The following is a 10477-nucleotide window of genomic DNA, read 5'->3' as shown; positions in this document are numbered from 1 at the left end:
TTGATATATCTACACAGACTATTTTAAAAAAAGATCATTATTGATGTTCATTGCCTGTCTTTTGGACACATTTAATACTCATGTTCAGAGTAATCCTTCACCCAGTTCAAATGAAGTGCATGAGGTGATCATTGGAACCAAACCAGCTTCACTCAAATATTTGGTTCAAAACCAAATAATATTAATGCGGGAGTTGAACAAGTTATTGGTTAAAAAATTCTCAGCGTTGACATCTTTGTGCTTGGTCTATGGATGATTGTTCATATTACAGGTACCAGAAAATGGAGGTGACAAAATATATGTATTTTTATATATGTCCTGCTTCTGCCCACCAGGCATTTTACCATACAGAAATTGCATTTTCATTTTTAAAAGTAAATTTAAAGTACCAATTCATTTTTTTTTTCCAATTAAAGGGCAATTAATAATAATAATAATTTTTATTTATGTCACAAATAGCTTACATTAATACTGCAATGAAGTGACTGTGCAAATAGTCGTCACACTTCATGTTTGGGTACACTGAGGGAGAATTCAGAATGTCCAAATCACCAAACAGCATGGGCTGGATTCACTGTTTTTGGGACTATGTCCCCACACCATCGTAGAAACTGTGGAGTTTCACGCCAAAAAAACCGGCGTAAAAGGGCCACATGTTCATAGCCCTGCAGGGGGCTAGCAGTGAGCCGTCGAGAAGCTCGCAGCTTTTTGCTGTAGATATGGGCCCCCGCACCTCGGGTCAGAGGTCACGCATGGCGGCGGCCTCCAGCGGCCGTGCCGTGCTCCATGGCGGACTCAGACCACAGAGCTGGACCTTCCAAATAGTGCACCCGATCGGCCGCCCAACCGACCAGGACCCCCCCACCCCCCAAACATTAGCTCGGTGCCGCATGAGGCACCCCCTTGCCCTCCGATCGGCCCATCCCCGACCATGGCGGCTGCGGACTTAGTCTGCAGCCGCCACGCTAGTATCCCAACCAGCAGGACCATGTTAGAAATACGCCATCGGGATTTCTGCCAGTCGGAGGTGGAGAATAGCGGAGTGGGACCCCAGCCACAGCCTCAGGTAGGGGTTACGTGGTGCAGCGTACTCCCCTAGTACGCTGCTTTTCGGGCCTAGAGAATCGGGGAAATCGGTACCAGTCCCGAGTCCATGTACCAGTCCCGAGTCCATGCACGAAACTGGATTCTCTGCCCCGGCGCCAGACGCAATTTCGGTCCCAAGTCTTTCGGGACTTGTGAGAGGTAACCGGAACACCCGGAGGAAACCCACGCAGACACGAGGAAAACGTGCAGACTCCGCACAGGCAGTGACCCAAGCCAGTAATCAAACCTGGGTCCCTGCGCCGTGAAACAACAGTGATAACCACTGTGCTACTGTGCCGCCCAATTAAGCATGACCAATCCACCTACCCTGCACACCTTTGGGTTGTGGGGGTGTGACCCATGCAGACAAGGGGAGAATGTGCAAACTCCACATGGACAATGACCCGGGGCCAGGATCGAACCCGGGTCCTTGGCACGATGAGGCAGCAGTGCTAACCACTGCGTCACCATGCAGCGTGAAATTGCATTTTCTAAGATATGAATTTGCTGATGACACCAAGATTGGTGGAGTAGTGAATGAGGTGGAGGGCTGTTGTAGGCTGCAAAGACACATTGATAGGATGCAGAGCTGGGCTGAAAAATGGCAGATGGAGTTTAACCCTGATAAGTGTGAGGTGATTCATTTTGGTAGAAAAAATTTGAATGCGGATAACAGGGTCAACTGCAGGGTTCTGAGGAATGTGGAGGAACAGAAAGATCTTGGGGTTCATGTCCACAGATCTCTGAAGGTTGCCACTCAAGTGGATAGAGCCGTGAAGAAGGCTTATAGTGTGTTAGCGTTTATTAACAGGGGGCTTGGGTTTAAGAGCCGTGGGGTTATGCTCCAACTATACATGCCCCTGGTGAGACCACGGGCGGCATTCTCCCCTACCCGGCGTGACGGAGGGTCCCGGAGTAGGGGAGTGGCGCCAACCACTCAGGGGTCGCACCTCCCCAAAGGTGGGGAATTCTCCCCACCTTTGGGGGCCAGCCCTGCGCCGGAGCGGTTGCCACCAGAAGACCGGCGCAAAAAACCAGTGCCCCCGGCAGCGGGGCTGGCCGTAAGGCTTTCGCCAGTCCGCGCATGCGCCAGCAGTGACGTCAGCGGTAGCTGGCCGCTGATGTCACTGCCGGCGCATGCGCAATGTGGGGTTCTCTTCTGCTTCCGCCATGGCGGAGGCCGTGGCGGACGCGGAAGAAAATAGTGCAGCCAGGGCCCTGGCCCGGAGTCTGAGCGGGGGGCCCCGATCGCGGGCCAGGCTACCGTGGGGGCAACCCCCGGGGTTCGATCGCCCCCCGTCCCCCAGGACCCCGCTCGCGCCCCTGATCCCGCCATTCCAGAGGTGGTTCAAACCTCGGCGGCAGGAGAGGCCTCCCAGCGGCAGGACTTCGGCCCATCCGGGCCGGAGAATCACCGCAGGGGCCTCTCCGACCGGAGTGGCGAGATTCCTGCCCCCGCCACTTCCCGGGTGGCGGAGAATCTCTGCCACGGCGGGGGCGGGATTTTAGGCGGCCCCAGGCGATTCTCCGACCCTGCTGGGGGTCGGAGAATTTCGCCCCTGGTCACCTCATTATAGGAAGGATGTGGAAGCATTGGAAAGGGTGCAAAGGAGATTTACCAGGATACTGCCTGGTTTGCAGGATAGGTCTTATTAGGAAAGATTGAGGGAGCTAGGGCTTTTATCTTTGGAGCGGAGGAGGATGAGAGGTGACTTAATAGAGGTTTAGAAGATGATGAGGGGGATAGATAGAGTGGACGTTCAGAGACTATTTCCTCGGGTGGATGTAACTGCTACAAAGGGGCATAACTATAAGATTCAGGGTGGGAGATATAGGAGGGATATCCGAGGTAGGTTCTTTACTCAGAGAGTAGTTAGGGTGTGGAATGGATTGCCTGCTGTGATAGTGGAGTCGGACACTTTAGGAACTTTCAAGCGGTTATTGGATAGGCACATGGAGCACACCAGAATGACAGGGAGTGGGATAGCTTGATCTTGGTTTCGGACAATGCTCGGCACAACATCGAGGGCCGAAGGGCCTGTTCTGTGCTGTACTGTTCTATGTTCTATGTTCTATGACCAATACTGCCCTGTATCCATTTGTTGGGAAGCAAATGTGACAGTGGACAGATTAATTCAACTAAGTCTTCATTTGTTTGGGTGGTTCCCTATTCCGGAGTCACAACACAAGTGAATTAACCAATATATCTTATAGAAATTCCCGCAATTTTGGCTGTCCAATAATTACAGTCACCAGGTTTGTAAACTGAAACACAATTACTGTTTATTTATAGTTGGAACAAATATGAAATATGCAGCGAACACAGTTGGTCCAATGTCCTTTAACACTTGCCCCCCCCTTTATCAGCCCCACTCTCTACCCACACAAACAAAGCAGACAAACACAGAAAGCGAGAAGAGAGTGGGAAAATAAGGTTGAAAGAGTCTTTGCCTCAGATGGTGGATCTTTTAGTAGTCTTTGCTTCAATCCCGTTGGTTGATCAAAGTCACTGATTGACAGCGGGCAATGCTCTTCCTTGCTGAATCATTCTTTCAGAGATCCCACAGACGAGATAATGTAAGACTTGCAGGCAGCAGGCTTTCCGGGGACACTTTATTTCTCATCAAGCTGGGACTTCAGCTCAAGGTCGCTGGATAATGTCAGTGTGAACAGTTCCAATCACTGCCTGTTACTGACCAAATCAATCAAATTGAGTCATCACTGATGCCGGCCAATCTGTCATCACAAGTCTAAATTAGCACAGCCTTTGGATTCTTCTTTTGAATTAATGGCAGTCTTCTTACATGCCGCTTATCTTAAAGTTGCAGGTTCATTAATCTTCCATAGATCAAAAATATAACAGCAAAAATAAAAGAAAGTGGAAATAAGGGAGACAGGCAATAAACATGAAGGACCCTTACAGCTTGCTCAATAGCCCATTGAGTGTTTGTGTCTCCTACTGAGCTGTACAAGGTCCAATCCCTGGGCTGGGATGAGTGTGTTGCTCTCCGCCGTGGTAACCGTAGGGGGCGCAGTAATTGGTTCATGTGCCACTGGGGCCAAGTAAGAGGAAATCAAGCCAAGGATTTGCTCCAGATTATTTATTTTGTAAAATGCAATTACTCATGCCAATACCCTTCCAACACTTCCATTCAAACACCGACTGTTTAGACTCACAAATACATAATCAAGCAGAGGAAACAACAAAACAACTAAACTGCCCCTTGGGTCTCAAGAACAAAAGAATTAGGAGCAAACGTAGGGCATTCCCCCCCCCCCCCCCCCCCCCCCCCCCCCCGAGCCAGGTCTGCCATTCAACAAGATCATGGCTGATATGATTGTGGCCTCAACTCCACTTTCCTATCCGTTCCCCATAACCCTTGACTCCCTTGTTGATCAAAAATCTATCTAATAGTTCTCAGCGTCTACCTTTTCAAGACTGCTGAGAATCTCACACGTTTCAATTATATCACTTTTCAATCTTTCAAATCTACAGAGTATAGAATCATTAGATGTCTAAAGACGTGCAGGTTAAATGGATTGGCCATGCTAAATTGCTCCTTAGTGTCCAAAGGTCAGATGGGGTTACTGGGTTACGGGAATGGGGTGGGGACGTGGGCCTAGGTAAAGGTGCTGTTTCGGAGGGTGAGTGCAGACTCAATGGGTCGAATGGCCTCCTTCTGCACTGTAGGAATTCTATGATTCTACTAAATCTATCCTCGTTGCACTACCCTCTCATCCCAGGAATTAGCCTGAAGACCTTCCTGAGGGAAGGTGACTAACGCTTGAGAGATTAACACTGTACATAGTATTTGCGATCTCGTCAAAACCGCTGTGTAATTGCTTATTCCTGCACCGTGACTCCATTGCAGTAGAGACCAACATACCATTTCTTTCCTTCTTTCATGGGACTTGGGCATCACTGGCTGGGCCAACATTTGTTACCCGTCCCTAATTGTCCCTTAACTGAGTGGCTCACATTACAGAGAGCAGTCAACCACATTGCTGTGGATCTGGAGTCACATGTAGACCAGACCAGGTAAGGAATGGTAGATTTCCATCCCCTTTAGTGAACCAGATAGGTTTTTACGACAAGGTCATCATGTCTGGTTTGCAATTCCAGATTATTTGACTAGCTGAATTTAAATTCCACCCACTGTCCTAGTTCCCGTACCAGCCTCCCCGAACAGGTGCGGAATGTGGCGACTAGGGGCTTTTCACAGTAACTTCATTTGAAGCCTACTCGTGACAATAAGCCATTATTATTTATTTATTTATTTTTTAGTTCGATTTGGACACATGCTCCCAGAGGATTAAACATTAAAATAAAAGCAAAATATTGTGGATGTTGTGCGATGAACATAGAAATTGTAATATATTATATTTCATATTTATAGCAGTAATATTATTAAAAACCCTGGTTTAAAATGCATACAGGCAGTATGTCTGCTAAAGCTGTAATTAAAGAGTCGTAAAATGTGAGGTAATCATTCATTCCAACTACTTACTTGGTTACAGATAAAGGACTAATGGGATATTTTCATGTTTGCTGGAGTGTAGATAAATTATAAGGGATTGTATTTAGTTCTAGATAAGCTGGTCATAGAACTTAGTGGGCCACAGATGATGTAATTAATGGGATGAGCCAGGTCTGTCTGTAGTTATGCAGTATGTTATAGGATTTTAAGTTCAACGACAGTTTCACCAAATGCTGTGAGGTTGAGCAGAAGCATATTGGATCTGCTCTTGAAAGGGTCTATTTCCAAAAGTCTGCACAGCTAAGCAAGTAACCTGCTTTATTAACCTTATTTATAAGTGGCATTTGAACCTTATTGGGTTGTTTAATTGGAATTAATGGCAGGCGTAGATAGTATGTTCAAGTTATTCCTTTTATTTCAGAACTGTTTTACTGATAATTGTGAAGTTATTTATTTGATGTCAATGTGGTTAATTCTGTGTAAAATTTAAAGTTTGCGTTTAACATAAAAGATATCTATCGGTTGGAGTAATCGCTCCTGTGTTGAAGTATTCTCTCCTCATAGCTTTTTTGGACCAATTCATTGGCCACCGGCCAAACCGGGTCACAGCCCTGTCACTGGTCAATCTCTAGTTTAAACCAGGCTTCTGCTCGAATTAAAGGCACAGGTCCATTAATCTTCCATGGATCAAAATTGTAATAGCAAAAGCAAAAGAAAATAAGGGATTAAACAGGAAAGAAACAGGAGGGATCCTTACAGTGATCTGCCTGGTGCCCTGGCCAATATGTTTCCTTTCAATTCAAGAACAAATTATCTCATGAACTCTTTGTTGTTTGTGAGAGCTTGCTGTGCACAAATTGGCTGTCATGCTTCCTACATTACAAGAGCGACAACAGTTTATTGACTGTATAGCACTTTGGGACATCCTATGAGCATGAAAGGCATCTTTGCAAAAATCTTCAAATAAAAATCATAGTTCCACAATGTCAGGCCACAGAGCAATGGTGCATCAGGTGATTCATTGTGATTTCTCGACTTTTCAAAAAAAATCAAAGCATTAAAATTTTTTTTGGTGCAAAGCACTCCAGCAGTGTTATAAATCCAGACTATAGGACTTATTTTGTGCATTTAACATGTGAATCTGATTGATTGCGTACTTGTGATTTTTTTTTGTCACGATAAAGTTAGCACCATGAATGGAAATTGAATTTATTGCACCACAAGATTTTAATATTTTGCCTGCACATGAAAGCAATGATGCAGTTCACAGTCAAAAGCATTGACATCCATCTAAAATATAAGGCACAGAGATAATAAGTAAATCCACCATAGTCCCAGATGACCATTTGCTACTCTCCCCTTTCAAGGAGAGAGCTGACTGGTGGTGATTTAACCTGAGGATCACCACACGTCAGATGAGGGGAAAGGTTGAGAAGGCAGGGGGCTGGATTCTCCAATTTGGGGACTGTGTCCTTACGCCGGCGTTGGAACAGCAGGAAGACTTGCGCAAAACGGCCACCGATTCCCCGTGTTGCTCGGGGCTAGCAGAAACGGTAGCACGGGCAGCACGGTAGCATAGTGGTTAGCATAAATGCTTCACAGCTCCAGGGTCCCAGGTTCGATTCCCGGCTGGGTCACTGTCTGCGCGGAGTCTGCATGTCCTCCCCGTGTGTGCGTGGGTTTCCTCCGGGTGCTCCGGTTTCCTCCCACAGTCCAAAGATGTGCGGGTTAGGTGGATTGGCCATGCTAAATTGCCTGTAGTGTCCTAAAAAAGTAAGGTTGGGTTACCGGTATAGGGTGGATACGTGGGTTTGAGTAGGGTGATCATTGCTTGGCACAACATCGAGGGCCGAAGGGCCTGTTCTGTGCTGTACTGTTCTAAAAAAAAAGGTAGCATAGAGCACCCGGCTCTAGCTGCCGATACGCCCCAGAGAATTGCCTGGTCCATGGCCGCGCCATGCTTCATGGCGGAGGCCACTCGCGGACCCGTGCCGCAAAATAGTGCCTCCCTTCGGCCGGCTTGCGTGCCCCGGACCACCCCCGGACAGTGCCCCCAGCCCCGAATGATGCACCCCCCCTGCCCGTGGATTGTCCCTCCCCTGACTCTGGCGGTGCCGGACTGAGTTTGCAGCCGCCACGCTGAGTTCCCGACGGATGAGACCGCACGTGTCCCGCGCCGTCGGAACTCGGCTGGTCGGGGGGGGGGGGCGGAGCATCAGGGGCGGGCCTCAGACAATGGTCTGAGGCCATGGATACGTGGCGAGTGTGCCTCTTTGGAGGGGCGGGGCATCACGAAAGCGGCGCCACCCTCGATTCTGTCGGGAATTTGGATTCTCCTGCCCGTCTCCATTGCGGCGTCGCCGACCGGAGAATCCTGCTCAGAGTCTTCATGGATAACTTCAGCCAATACGGAAATTGAACCTGTGCTGTGACCTTGCTCTGTATCACAAACCATCCGTCCAGCCAACTGAGCTAAACTGGCCCCATCAGAGTGGTGGCCAATCCATGAATGTTGGAAATCTGAATTAAGATGCTGCAAATTCACAATGAGCCTCTGATTGAGACCAACAGGGTTAATGCTTCAAGATGCATCCTTCACCAAAACCACTGAATTTCAATAAAACAATTGAAAACAACTTTTCCTGGGTTTATTTTTTTCACTTTACAGAGCAAGAAACTTGAGTGAAGTGATTGATGATGTAGCGAAGAAGTGGAAAATCACTTTAAACTTTCCATCTTAAAAGTAAAAACTGTAACAAAATGGCTGTTTACTCAGCACCACTGCTATCTTTAAGTGAACAATTAATGACATAAAGGCAAGGATAAGTAATGGATGTACCATTGGAAAGACCTTTACTTAGTGGGTGGTAAGGAGATAAGTGTCTCCTTCCATTGTCTGTGTGGGTGTACACTCAGCTAATGGACATTAGGCAGAGAATTGGATGCTTGATCAGATGTTGGATTTGACACATGAAAAAGAGGTCACTTCACCTTAGCAACACCAATGTATTCAACGTACGTGATGGGAGAAATTATTTTTGAAAATGATCATTCCAGTTGCTGATACATGTTGCATAAAAATATATGAGTAGCTGACTTTTTTTTATACTGTATTGCTCAAATATAAGATGTTACCTTGCAATGAACCAAACAGGAATGATTTAATGTCTCTTATCCTGTCATCGACATTCTACTCATTCGCTACTTTAATCGTCTTACCTTACACAAAGACATTGAATATGATCACAGAATATAGGTGATATAAAGAAATGTCATCTGCTGTCACCATTTTTCAAACTTCTTTTTATGAACAACACATATGTCTAAAAGGAGTATGATTGTCCTGTTTGGAAGAAATACTCATTTTCACTGTAATTTTTTATTTCAGTATGTTATTCCATTTTTATCTTTGCATTCTGCAGCTCAAGGAGAAACCTGCTCCCACACCTTTGCCCTGTTGTGCAAAATGCAGCAGATACCACCCAGGGCAATTCTGCCCGGATAATAAACAAAATCCAGCTGGTGCTGGAATCTGAAACCAAAAGAGGACACTGGAAAAACTCAGCAGGTCGGGCATCATCTATCAGGAGAGAAACAGAGTTAACGTGTCGAGTCCTTCGGCTCTCCCTCAGAACTAAAAAGGAGGAAGAATGTAGATAGTGCAACAAAATGTAGCAATTCTGCCTGATGACTGTTTCTCTCATCCCCATGGGGAAATGCCAGAGGAAGATGTTACTCAGCCAGTTCTGACTTGGCTTAGGTGAGGCACAGCCTGGAGGATTGAACCCAAAAATTTTCCATTTTAGTGCGGGGAAAAAGAGCAAGAATTGCATCCACATAGCTCCTTTCATCATTTCAGGAAATCCCAAAGCTAATTTTGAATATAGTCGAAGTGTGGTCACTATTGTAATGCAGGAAATGCAGTAGCCAATTTTCACACAGCAATCTCTGACACACAGCAATGTGACAATGAGCAGACAATCCAAGGTTGCTTGAAGGAAAAATGTTTGCCAAGATTGAGCATTAATGTCCTGACCCTCAGCACCACCATGGTGCACAGAAGAGGACTTCTGTAAGAAAGTGACGCACAATTATATCAGTCTAAGATTCAGTGTATCATTGTCATCCACTCTCAGGCATCTCCATATCAGGATACACTGGTAAACCACAAAGATAACCGTGCCTTAAAATATGTCCATCCATACACAATACTGAAAGTAAGCAATGGAAAGTGACAACAGTCTAAGTTTGTTTGTATCATAGTAAGAAGTCTTACAACACCAGGTTAAAGTCCAACAGGTTTGTTTCAAACACGAGCTTTCGGAGCACGGCTCCTTCTTCAGGTGAATGTAGCCGTGCTCCGAAAGCTCGTGTTTGAAACAAACCTGTTGGACTTTAACCTGGTGTTGTAAGACTTCTTACTGTGCTCACCCCAGTCCAACGCCGGCATCTCCACATCATGTTTGTATCATCTATACTCTGATTATATTTGGCCTGAGAGAGGAACACTCAAAGTGTCTCGAGAGAGGTCCATTGCTAATCACCTTAAGCACAGATGGGTCGGTCAGTATTAAGAAAGATTTATAGATTTCTGCCTTCGCGGTTTCATCTCAGCAAATCGAACTTCAAGGTTCCCATCTCCTTAAAATCAACTTAAAAGACGTTCTTGCACTCCTCCTCATCCATCTTTCGGAAAGGCTGGGAAAACTGTGAGGCTTTGGTTAGTTCTCAACGCGGGATTCAAGCAGAAAAATACAGTTTGCAACGAAAGCAATTGCATCAGGACCTGAGTTTGCAAATCGGGCTGGAGTTGGAGACGTGAGAGATGGTTAATTGCGACACCTACACGTTTTCAGGGCAAATAGCAATTCCGAATGAGAAACACCCGCCAAGACTCGCGCTTGTGAAACCGC

This window comes from Scyliorhinus canicula, chromosome 19 (genome assembly GCF_902713615.1).
Source record: "Scyliorhinus canicula chromosome 19, sScyCan1.1, whole genome shotgun sequence".
Lineage (NCBI taxonomy): Eukaryota > Metazoa > Chordata > Chondrichthyes > Carcharhiniformes > Scyliorhinidae > Scyliorhinus > Scyliorhinus canicula.
Note: the sequence above shows the minus strand (reverse complement) of the source record.